The sequence below is a fragment of the Mesoplodon mirus genome, assembly GCF_964341445.2.
Source record: "Mesoplodon mirus genome assembly, chromosome: 14".
NCBI lineage: Eukaryota > Metazoa > Chordata > Mammalia > Artiodactyla > Ziphiidae > Mesoplodon > Mesoplodon mirus.
Genome location: NC_138990.1, coordinates 86,207,946 through 86,221,034, shown reverse-complemented (window position 1 = coordinate 86,221,034; position 13,089 = coordinate 86,207,946). Strand labels below are relative to the sequence as shown.

General features: G+C 41.6%; 1 protein-coding gene across 2 annotated transcripts in view; it reads left to right on the top strand.

Moving 5' to 3' along the window:
* Positions 1-13,089, top strand: part of EXOC6B (exocyst complex component 6B) — a 730,495-nt gene that overhangs the window by 340,257 nt on the left and 377,149 nt on the right. The window lies entirely within an intron of this gene.

The window sequence follows — 13,089 nt, the reverse complement described above, 5'->3', positions numbered from 1 at the left end:
CCCTTGCTGCTTTTAATATGATTTCTTTGTGTTTAATTTTGGACAGTTTGATTAATATGTGTCTTGGCGTATTTCTCCTTGGATTTATTCTGTATGGGACTCTCTGTGCCTCCTGGACTTGATTAACTATTTCCTTTCCCATATTAGGGAAGTTTTCAACTATAATCTCTTCAAATATTTTCTCAGTCCCTTTCTTTTTCTCTTCTTCTTCTGGAACCCCTATAATTCGAATGTTGGCGCATTTAATGTTGTCCCAGCGGTCTCTGAGACTGTCCTCTGTTCTTTTCATTCTTTTTTCTTTATTTTGCTCTGCAGCAGTTATTTCCACTATTTTATCTTCCACCTCACTTATCCGTTCTTCTGCCTCAGTTATTCTGCTATTGATCCCATCTAGAGTATTTTTCATTTCATTTATTGTGTTTTTAATCGATGCTTGATTCATCTTTAGTTCTTCTAGGTCCTTGTTAACTGTTTCTTGCATTTTGTCTATTCTATTTCCAAGATTTTGGATCTTGGAAATAGAATCTTGGATCACCTTTACTATTATTATTCTGAATTCTTTTTCAGGTAGACTGCCTATTACCTCTTCATTTGTTAGGTCTGGTAGGTTTTTATCTTGCTCCTTCACCTGCTGTGTGTTTTTCTGTCTTCTCATTTTCCTTATGTTACTGTGTTTGGGGTCTCCTTTTTGCAGGCTGCAGATTCGTAGTTCCCGTTGTTTTTGGTGTCTGTCCCCAGTGGCTAAGGTTGTTTCAGTAGGTTGTGTAGGCTTCCTGGTGGGGGGGACTAATGCCTGTGTTCTGGTGGTTGAGGCTCGATCTTGTCTTTCTGGTGAACAGGTCCACGTCTGGTGGTGTGTTTTGGGGTGCCTATGGCCTTATTATGTTTTTAGGTAGCCTCTCTGCTAATGGGTGGGGTTGTGTTCCTGCCTTGCTAATTGCTTGGCATAGGGTGACCAGCACTGTAGCTTGCTGGTCGTTGTCTGAAGCTGGGTGCTGGTGTTGAGATGGAGATCTCTGGGAGATGTTCGCTGCTTGATATTATGTGGAGCTGGGAGGTCTCTTGTGGACCCGTGTCCTGAAGTTGGCTCTCCCACTTCAGAGGCACAGCACTGACTCCTGGCTGCAGCACCAAGAGCCTTCCATCCACCCGGCTCAGAATAACAGGGAGAAAAAGTAGAAAGAAAGAATTAGTAGAAGAAAGAAAGAGAGAGGGAAAGAAAGGAAGAAGGGAAGAAAGGAAGGAAGGAAGGAAAAAAGAAATAAAGAAAGGAGGGAGGGAGGGAGGAAGGATGGAAAGAAAGAAGGAAAGAAAGGAGGGAGGGAGGGAGGAATGAAAGCTAAAGGAAGAGTGAATGGAAGAAGGGAGGGAGGGAGGGAGGAAGGAAAGAAAGAAAGAAAGACAGGAGGGAGGGAGGGAGGAAGGAAAGAAAAAGAAAGTGGAAAGAAGAAGGGTGGGAGGGAGGAAAGAAAAAGAAAGAAGGAAAGGAGGAGCGGAGGGAGGGAGCGAGGAAGGGAAGGTAGGAAAAAAAGAAACAGCAGGTAAAGTAAAATAGAATAAAGTATGAAATATAGTAGCGTTATTAAAATTAAAAAGTAATTATTGAAAAAAAAAACGGACCGATAGAACCCTGGGACATACGGTGGAAGCAAAGCTATACAGAGAGAATCTTACACAGAAGATTACACATACACATTCACAAAAAGGGAGCAGGGGGAAAAATCAAAAATCTTGCTCTCCAAGTCCACCTCCTCAATTTGGGATAATTCGTTGTAAAAAAAGGAAAAGGGCGAGAAGTCTGAAATCTTGCTCTCTAAGTCCATCTCCTTAATTTGGGATAATTCGTTGTACAAAGAGGAAAAGGGGGGAAAGTCTTAAATCTTGTCCTCAAAGTCCACTTCCTCAATTTGGGATGATTCGCTCTCCATTCATGCACTCCACAGACGCAGGGCACATCAAGCAGACCGTGGAGCTTTAATCCGCTGCCTCCGAGGCTGCACAGAGAGATTTCCCTGTCTCTGCTCTCACAGCTCCCGGGTCTCAGCCTTGGACCTGGCCCCGCCTCTGCACGTAGGTCGCTGGAGGGCGTCCGTTCTTCGCTCAGACAGGACGGGTTTAAAGGAGCCGCTGATTCGGGGGCTCTGGCTCACTCAGGCAGAGGGGAGGGAGGTGCGCGCAGTGTGGGGCGGGCCTGCGGTGGCAGAGGCCGGCGTGACGTTGCAGCAGCCCGTGGCGGTCCGTGCGCTTTCCCGGGAAAGCCGTCCCCGGGTCCCGGGACCCTGGCAGTGGCGGGGTGCACAGGCCCCCCGGAAGGCGGGGCGGACAGTGACCCGCGCTCGCACACAGGCCCCGCGGCGGCGGCGGCGGCGGCGTCCCACGCCCGTCTCCGAGGTCCGCGCCTTACCCGCGGCTCGCGCCTGTCTCCGGCGCTTCCCCAAGCAGCCCTCTTAATGCCCTCTCCTCGCGCACCAGGAAACAAAAGGGAAAAAAGTCTCTTGCCTCTTCGGCAGCTCCAGACCCTTTCCCCGGACTCCCTCCGGGCTAGCCGTGGTGCACTAACCCCTTCAGGCTCTCTTCCTGCCGCCAGCCCCAGTCCTCTCCCTGCACTCCGACTGAAAGCCAATACCCGAGCCTCAGCTCCCAGCCCCGCCCTCTCCGGCGGCCGAGCAGACAAGCCTCTCGGACTGGTGTGTGCCTGAGGGCACCGGTCCTCTGTGCCAGAATCTCTCTGCTTTGCCCTCCGCACCCCTGTTGCTGTGCTCTCCTTCGCTACTCCGAAGCTTTCCCCCTCCGCCACCTGCAGTCTCCGCCCGCGAAGGGGCTTGTAGTGTGTAGAAACCTTCCCTCCTTCACGGCTCCCTCCCACTGGTGCAGGTCCCGTCCCTATCCTATTGTCTCTGTTTATTCTTTTTTTTTCTTTTGCCCTACCCAGGTATGTGGGGAGTTTCTTGCCTTTTGGGGGGTCTGAGGTTTTCTGTCAGCGTTCAGTAGGTGTTCGGTAGGAGTTGTTCCACGTGTAGATGAATTTCTGATGTATCTGTGGGGAGGAAGGTGATCTCCGCGTCTTACTCTTCTGCCATCTTCCTCCAGGCCCTACCATATTCTTAATTGTTTTGCGTTTGTTATTGTAGGTCTCCTCCTTCTTTTGTGTTTCCTGCCTAGAGACGTTCCTGTTGCCTTTGTTGTAAATCTGGTTTGGTGATGCTGAAATTCTTGACTTTTGTTTGTCTGTAAAGGTTTAATTTCTCCGTTGAATCTGAATGAGATCTATGCTGGGTAGAGTAATCTTGGTTGCATGTTTTTCCCTTTCATCAGTTTAATATGTCCTGCCACTCCCTTTTGGCTTGCAGAGTTTCTGCTGAAAGATCAGCTGTTACCCTTATGGGAAGTCCCTCGTATGTTATTTGTTGCTTTTCCCTTGCTGCTTTTAATATTTTTTCTTTGTATTTAATTTTTGATAGTTTGATTAATATGTGTCTTGGCATGTTTCTCCTTGGGTGTATCCTGTATGGGACTCCCTGTACTTCCTGGACTTGATTAATTGTTTCCTTTCCCATTTTAGGGAAGTTTTCAACTATAATCTCTTCAAGTAGTTTCTCAGTCCCTTTCTTTTTGTCTTCTTCTTCTGGGACCCCTATAATTTGAATGTTGGTACATTTCATGTTGTCCCAGAGGTCTCTGAGACTGTCCTGAATGGTGTTCATTGTTTTTTCTTTTTTCTTCTCTGTGATAGTTATTTCCACTGTTTTATCTTCCAGGTCACTTATCTGTTCTTCTGCCTCAGTTATTCTGCTATTGATTCATTCTAAAGAATTTTCAATATCATTTATTATGTTGTTCATCATTGTTTGCTCTTTAGTTCTTCTAGTTGCTTGTTAAACATTTCTTGTGTTTTCTCCATTCTGTTTCCAAGATTTTGGATCATCTTTACTATCATTACTCTCAGTTCTTTTTCAGGTAGACTGCCTATTTCCTCTTCATTTGTTCTGGTGGTTTTTTACCTTGCTCCTTCATTTGCTATGTGTTGCTGTGTCTTCTCATTTTGCTTAACATACTGCTCTTGGGGTCTCCTTTTTGCAGGCTGCAGGTTTGTAGTTCTCATTGTTTTTGGTGTCTACCCCAGTGGGTAAAGCTGGTTCAGTGGGTTGTGTAGGCATCCTGGTTTAGGGGACTGGTACCAGTGTTTTGGTGGATGAGGCTGGATTTGTCTTTCTGGTGGGCCGGACCACGTCTGGTGGTGTGTTTTGGGGTATGTGTTATCTTATTATGATTTTAGGCAGCCTCTCTGCTAATGGGCGGGGTTGTGTTCCTGTTTTGCTAGTTGCTTGGCATAGGGTGTCCAGCAGTGTAGCTTGCTGGTGGTTGGATCTGCGCCTTAGCATTGAAATGGAGATCTCTGGGAAAGCTTTCGCTGTTTGATATTACGTGGAGCTGAGAGGCCTCTGGTATGCCAATGTCCTGAACTCAGCTCTCCCACCTCAGAGGCACAGGCCTGACGCGCGGCAGGAGCACCAAGACCTTGTGAGCCACATGGCTCAGAAGAAAAGGGAGAAAATAAGAAAAAAGAAAGAAAAAAATAAAGTTATTAAGATAAAAAATAAAAATTCTTAAAAATAAAAACAATTTTAAAGTAATAAAAAAAAGAAAGAAAGAATAGCACAGCCAAACCAGAAAACAAATCCACCAATGATAACAAGCACTAAAAAGTATACTAAAAAACCCCAAAAAACCAAAAATCCAGACAGAACCCTAGGACAAATGGTAAAAGCAAAGCTATATAGAGAAAATCACACAATGTCCGCTGTCTCAATGTTGGGATGATATTCCAGAGATGCAGGGTACATCAAGTTGATTGTGAAGATTTAATCTGCTCCTCCTGAGGCTCCTGGGAGAAATTTCCCTTTCTCTTCTTTGTTCGCACAGCTCTTGGTGTTCACCTTTGGATTTGGCCCGTCTGTGCATGTAGGTCGCCTGAGGGCGTCTGTTATTTGCCCAGACAGGACAGGGTTAATGGAGCAGCTGATTAGGGGGCTCTGGCACAGTCAGGCCAGGGGGAAGGGGGGGTACGGAATGCGGTGCGAGCCTGCAACAGCAGAGCCTGGCGTGACGTAGCACCAGCCTGAGGCATGCTGTGTTTTCTCCCAGGGAAGTTGTCCCTGGATCACGGGACTCTGGCAGTGGCGGGCTGCACAGGCTCCCAGGAGGGGACGTGTGAATAGTGACCTGTGCTTGCACACAGGATTCTTGATGGCTGCAGGAGCAGCCTTAGCATTTCATGACTGTCTCTGGTGTCTGCTCTGATAGCCGTGGCTCATGCCTGTCTCTGGAGCTCGTTTAGGTGGTGCTCTGACTTGCCTCTCCTCATGCACCCTGAAACAATGGCCTCTTGCCTCTTAGGCAGGTCCCAACTTTTTCCCAGACTCCCTCCCGGTTAGCTGTGGCGCACTAGCCCCCTTCAGGCTGTGTTCACACAGCTAACCCCAGTCCTCTCCCTGGGATCTGACCTCTGAAGCCGAGCCTCAGCTCCCAGCCCCCACCCGTCCCGGCGGCTGAGCAGGCAAACTTCTCAGCCTGGTGAGTGCTGGTTGGCACCGATCTTCTGTGCGGGAATCTCTCCACTCTGCCCTCTGCACCCCTGTTGCTGTGCTCTCCTCTGTGGCTCTGAAGCTTCCCCCCCCCCGCCGCCCCCAGCTCCGCCAGTGAAGGGGCTCCCTAGTGCGTGGAAACTTTTCCTCTTTCACAACTCCCTGCCAGAGGTGCAGGTCCTTTCCCTATTCTTTGTCTCTGTTTTTTTCTCTTCTTTTGCCCTACACAGGTACGTGGGGAGTTTCTTGCCTTTTCAGAAATCTGAGGTCTTTTCCAGCATTCAGTAGGTGTTCTGTAGGAGTTGCTGCACATGTAGATGTATTTCCAGTGTATTTGTGGGGAGGATGGTGATCTCCAGGTCTTACTCCTCTGCTATCTTGAAGGTCTCTCTGCAAACCTAAGTCTTTCTTAACTTTTACTAATATACTTTAGATGTATTAAAGTCTGATAATTTACAATACTCATTGATAAATAAGGCTGATAATTCATGACGGTGTCCAAATTGGAATAAATTTTCTCTACATTTAGAGCTGATAGAATGGATTGAGAAATCCAGCTGTTGAGTGTTGTGTGTTTTGCTGTCATCAACAGAGCAAACCTTAAAAGTCAAAAGGCAGTTTATCCCTTTTCCATGGTATGCCTTCTGGATTGAAAAGACAATCCTGAATTGATGAATAGATTGGTTGTTCACCCCTCTACTGCATGGATTCTCCTTTTTAGTGCTACCAGAATGTGGGATGAGGGGAAAGAGAGGGACTTTGGTTGGCAGCACAGTTCATTCTGTGCTGGAGAATACTCAAAGTAATAGTGCTGTTCAAGAGCACAGATAGGAAAAGCCTACATTATTGTGGTTTTCATTCAGCTTAAGAAGTTTAGAGAGTTAAAACACTGGGAACTTTATGGTAGGAGAATGTTCAGCCATATTTCATGCAAACTTAGTAGGCCAGTTGCTTGCTAGACACTGGCATTAGATTGTGGATGGCCTTTGAAACAGCTTTGTACCTGTTATAAATTGCCACCTCCATAAAGGTATTAGATCTATAGCCAGATGAATGGTGAATTGGCCAAAGGCAAACCACAAACCAAGAAGAAAGTACTAGTATAGAAGGGGCTCCTCTTGTTCTAGATAGAGCAATTGGGAAAATGAAATAATATGAAACAAAATATGAGATCTGAGAAAACATACTGAATAAAATGGGACTGGGACTTCCCTGGTGTTGCAGTGGTTAAGGATCCACCTGCCAATGCAGGGGACACGGGTTCAATCCCTAGGCAGGGAAGATCCTACATGCTGTGGAGCAACTAAGCCCACGTGCTGCAACTACTGAGTCTGCACTCTAGTGTCCGCGAGCCACAACTACTGAGCCTGCATGCCACAACTACTGAAGCCCATGCGCGTAAGAGGCCGTGCTCCGCAACAAGAGAAGCCACCACAATGAGAAGCCTGCACACCGCAATGAACAGTAGCCCCCGTTCTCTGCAACTAGAGAAAGCCCTCACGCAGCAACAAAGACCCAACAGAGCCATAAATAAATAAATAAATAATCAATTTAAAAAAAAAGGGACAAGGAAGATCATCCTAAAAATTCAGAGGGAACATGATTGTAAAAATGGTTTTATAAAGGAACCAAAAGGAAATTTTAGAAAATTGTTTGATATGAGGAAGATATAACCTCTATGAAATAGGAACAACAGTCTTTAAAAGGATAGAGATAGGAAAACAACAGAATGACGTGAATAGGAATAATTATAAAGAAGTGATTATTGCATAGCAGATAAAGTGTAAATATAACATAAAAATGATATCTTAAAATATCAATATTTTACTCATACTTTTAATCAATTTTCAAACGAATGCATATTGAATGCCAATCATGTGCCAGACATTGTTCTAGGGGCTGTGAACACAACAAAAAATAAGACAAACAAGAAACTGTTCTCATGGAGCTTACATCGAAGTGAAAGGAGTTAGACAATAAACAAACAACATAATGTCAGATGGAGGTATGTGCTACGCAAAGAGTTAAAAGAGGGTTATATGTTAGGCAAAACATTCCTTTTTAAATCAAGTAGTAGAAAAATCTTCTCTAGGTAGTTGACATTAAAAGTTATATATTGATTACAAGAAAGAGCAAGACATGTCCAATATGGAAGTCATTATTATCAGTCTGTCCAAATACATTCGATTCTTATTATTCATGGTAGTTGTATTCTATTGGTTTGGCCAAAAAGTTCGTTCGGCTTTTTCCGTAAGACGTTATGAAAAACTCGAATGAAGTTTTTGGCCAACCCAATATAAACTGTAAACATTAGTTAATGAATACTGGACCATTGCTGTTAGGAGAAATACAGGGTTAGGTTTCTGTGAGCTTATGATCACAACATTTTCTTCAGCCAGTCAACTCATAACCTTGTTTTACGTGTGTTTCTCGTTAAAGATACCTTATTTAATACCTATTGTTGATTCAGTAACATTGAATTCAACACTATAACTCATGCCTGAATGAAGCTCATCTAAAATGTATTTTCTCTGTAAGGTACGCCTTGCCTTCTTGAGCTTAGGTACACCAGATAACACTTCAGTACTATGTTTGGGGTTCATTTTAAATAGCAAAATCATGAACAAGAAGCACAAAAATGCAAGACACACAGGTGGCTAACAGGTACATGAAAGGGAGCTCTCCATCAGGGAAATGCAAATGAAAATCACCATGAGATACCACCTCACCTGTTAGAATGGCTATTATCTAAAAGACAAGAAATAACAAGTGTTGGTGAGGTTGTGGAAGAAAGAGAATCCTCTTGCACTGTTGGTGGGAATGTAAATTGGTTCAGCCACTCTGGAAAACAGTATGGAGGTTCCTCAAAAAATTAAAAATAGAACTACCATATGATCCAGGAATTCCACTTCTGGGCATTTATCCAAAGAAAATAAAAACATTAACTCGAAAAGATAAATGCATCCCCATGTTGCAGTATTATCTACAACAGCCAAGATATGGAAACAACCTAAGTATCCATCAATAGATGAATGGTTAAAGATGTGGTACATATATACACAATGGAATATTATTCAGTCATACAAAGATTTCAAATAAGAAATCTTTCTATTTGTGACAACTTGAGTAGACCTTGAGGTCATTATACTAAGTGAAATAAGTCAGACAGGGAAAGACAGATACTCTGTTGTAACTCACTTATATGTGGAATCTAAATAAATGAACAAAACCCATCTGGACCCATAGTTACAGAGAACAGATTGGTGGTTGCCAGAGGCAGGGAGTAGGGGTAGGAGGAATTGGATGAAGGTGGTCAAAAGGTACAAACTTTGTTATAAAATATGTAAGTCCTGGGGATGGAATGTACAGCATGGTGACTATAGTTAATAATACTGTATTATATATTTGCAACTTGCTAAGAGAGCAGATCTTAAAAGTTCTCATTACAAGAAAAAAAGTATGTGTAACTACATGGTGATAGATGTCAACTAGACTTATTTTGGTGATCATTTTGCAGTATACACAAATATTGAATCATTAAGTTGTACATCTGAAACTAATATAATGTTATGTCAATTATGCCTCAAATTTTTTAAAAAAGCACAAAAATTTGAAAAATGTGGCACTAGATAGACCATGAAAAGAAGAATTGTTTATAGTGTGTGAACTGAAATAAGAAAGAAGAGTGTTGCTTTGTTTGCCCTCAGCTAGGAACATGTGCATCGGGCAACACAAAATTTTCCCCACGCTGTGTACGTCTTTGAATGACTATGAAAGTGCCATGAGTATTGATTTTGAGGCTACACATAAATTTTAGCAGGTAGGCAGATTGCAAATTAGGAAACCATGGGTAATAATCAACTGTATTTCCTTCTGATTCCTCTCTCATTAAATGACATCACCAACCAAACTAGTTAACTAGGTTAGAAACCTCACATCAGCCTTCTTTCCTTCGTGTCCTTTACCACATATATCCAATTGGCTTCTGCCTCCTAAATACATGTCAGATTCTGACTGATCTTTTTGTAGCTAATTTCCCCTTCCTTTATTCTACTCACTATATTACAACTTCCAGGTGTCTAAAACTAGAGTTGAAGTCCAAATATCTTAACACGATTTACAAAGTCCTCCAGCCTCGTCTCTTGTCATCCCTCTCCTTTACACCCTGAAGTTCCAGCCATGAAAAACTTCTTTCAATTCATGGGATATGTGATACCTTTTTTCTTTGAACTTCTCTGTCTCTACAAGGAAGTTTGTTTTTTTTTTTTTCCTTTCTGTTTACCTGGCTTATTCTTCTGAGTCATTCTTCAATTATGAGTATAAATGTCATTTTTTTCCTGAGAATCTTTCTCTAACATTCCTCCCACCCCCTAAGTGCACGTGCACACACGCATACACACACACACTCAGACATACATCCCACTTCAATCCATAGGATTCTAATATAATTTTAATATAATTGCTTGTTTAATTTCTAGTCTTCCACCATAGACTATAAATTCAGTGAGGAGATTCTCAGTGTCTATCACATGGTGAGCACTTTATATACACTGTGACTAATTTTTCTGTGACATTGTGTGTATTAATTCATTAATTATTATACAGCCTTTGTAGCACTGTCATGCTAATGACATAAAATGAAAAACAGAACAACTTTTCCCTTGCCTGCCTATTGTTTTATATCTATTTGTTTGTACCTTCAGTAGCTTTTGAGGTGGCTTTTTTGGTTTGTGTTTTGTTTTGTTTTTTCATTTGAGTGATTAAAGGAGCTTGAGGCTGAAGTGGCAGAACTCTGTAGTTCATTGTCTGTTGACTTATTTGTGAATAGGCAGGCACTTCATCATTTACTCAACTGGATTGGTCAGACCTCTATTTCTCAAATTTCTCCTATAAGCATTGAGTTGACAAAATTGGCAAAGGAAATAGAATAATCAGAGGTGAATTTATTTAGCACCCACTAGGGAAAATCTAGCTCATTTTTGTAACTGGGGAAGCCAGACCTATTAGATAAATTGGTCTTTTCTTATGTTTTAATTTTATTGAAAAAGCAAAATTTATATACTTTAGAATTAAGTAGAGGTTCATGATTTGGTTTTTATATAGAATTTCATCTTGTTTATTTTCTATCATTTACAACAAATAATTAAGTTAATATAGTGTGTTCTAATTAGAAGGCTTTCCCTAAATTGTCAGCTAAGTGTATCTTGGCTAGAAAGCATGTTGAAAGTGTAACGTCACACTAAAATAATAAAGGGCCTTTAGGGCTGTTAACCTTAAAATGAAAAGCCATTCAGTGTGTATAGAATGTAATTGACATTTAATAATACCTCTATGCTGTGAAATGGTGACAAGTGGAGAACAGCTTTAACAAACCAACAGGCAGTTTCCATTTTTTATTTCTTAAATAGAATTATTTGCTACCGCACTAACTTATAGATTGAGAAAGCCTTGAAGTAGCTGTCTTAATGTTTGTTTACATTTTTTAGGCAGAAAAATTCAGGTGTGTACAGTTATAATAACTTAAGTGTTTTAAAACCTTTGTTTTTAAGCTACCCAAGGGGTCATCAAACCATGACTTATGGGCCAAATCCAGCCTACTGCCTGTTTCTGTATGACCTGTGTGAACTTTTACATTTTTAAATGGTTGGTATTCATAAAAAAAATCATAAGAGGAGTAATATTTCATGACAGGTGAAAATGATACGAAATTCTAATTTCAGTTTTCACAAATAAGGTTTTATTGGAACACAGCCACACTCATTTATGTATTGTCTATGGCTGCTTTTGCACTGCAACAGCAGAGTTGAGTAGTTGCATCGGAGACTGGATGGCTCACCAAAGCCTATTTACTCTCCTGCCCATTATGGAAAACATTTGCCAACTCCTGAGCTACACTATTGAGGCTGCATGATTTAGTACCTCAAACAGTTTTCCTGGTTTAGGGATCTAACAAAGAAGTCATGTTGAGTAAAATTCTTCAGACTTTTGGGAAGGTGAAGAAAACTGAACCAGGTATTTCATGGAGTTTATGTTCACATGGGCTGGGCTTTCTGTTTCATCACTGATTTCATCTTATTTATGTTTTAAATAAGTACTTGCATAATGGTTATTATTTATCAGGTACTATTCTAAAAGCTTTATAACTCTTCTAAATCCTTATTACAACCATGTGAGTTTGGCATCTCTACAAATGAGTAAACCATAGCACATCTATTAGGGAAAGGTAAAGAGTTAATTAGTGGAAGTTAAAATAATGAAAGGGAAGTTATATAGCTAGTCATATGAGTTATACAGCTAGTAAGGGGCAGAGCCCTGGTTTGAATAAAATCATTTGGTTCTAAAATCAGTACTCTTAACCACTGTGTAATGCTGTCTCTCCCTTTCTACTCTTGTTTATTTAGAAAAGTCTTGGGTTGAGAGTAGAGTTTAATAATGGGGAGCATCATGTTTTAAAAGCTTTGAGCTTATATCAGTTTCCTACGGTTGCTATAATCAAGTACCACAAACTGGGTGGCTTAAAATAAGAGAAATTTGTTCTGTCACAGTTTTGGAGACTAGAAATCCAAAATCAGGATAACAGAAGGCCATCCTCCCTCTCAGATTCTGGGTAGAATCCTTCCTTGCCTTTCTGTAGCTTCTGGTGGTTGCCAGCAGTCCTTGGTGTTCCTTGGCTTGCAGCTGCATCAGTCCCATCTCTGCTTGTGGCGCCATATGGTGTTCTCCCTGTGTTTCTGCCTTCATATAGCATTTTCCTCTTCTTATGAAGACACCAGTTATATTGGATTAAGGGTCACCCTACTGTAGTAAGACTGCATCTTAATTTAACTAATTACATCTGTAATGACCCTATTTCTAAATAGGTTCATGTTGTGAGGTCCTGGGAAGGACACAAATTTTGAGAGGACACTATTCAACCCTAGTTATAGAGCTCATGAGTTAGCTCTTGTTCTCTAGAGCACCTTTCAGTTTAAGCCCAGAAACCCTAAATGAAAAGTAGAAACTGTGTGCTAAGACTTTTCAGGGCTTTGTTTCTTCCTTTTTGGTATTAATCCTGTGCTAGATTATATTCTGTCTGAGAAGACTGACCTAATGTTCTCAGCTCCTGCCTTTTTCCTGCCTCCCTTTGGCCTTTTGGTCGTGATTTATTTGAGACTAGTTTTTATTCTGGAATGTTCTGTGAGGTTTTTTTTTTTAAAGAACCATTTTCTAAACTGTTGTTATAACCTATAAGAATGTTGGTTTGTCTTTCTTGTGAATTTGTGATAATTGATTCAGAAACCAGCTTTGATGTGTTGGACCAGAGTTCTGGTAGTTTCCTCTTAAGAATTTTTTGTATCCATCTCTATTGGTATTTGTAAGTAAGGTTCAATAAGTGGTAATAGTTATTTTTATTTTTCCGAAGATTATCAGTGTTAAAATAGCAGATTTTGAGAAATGTGGGGCTGCCTCAATTCCTGACCTGGGAATTTCCCATGAAATCCTAGAGTAATTGGTCCAAATGTAT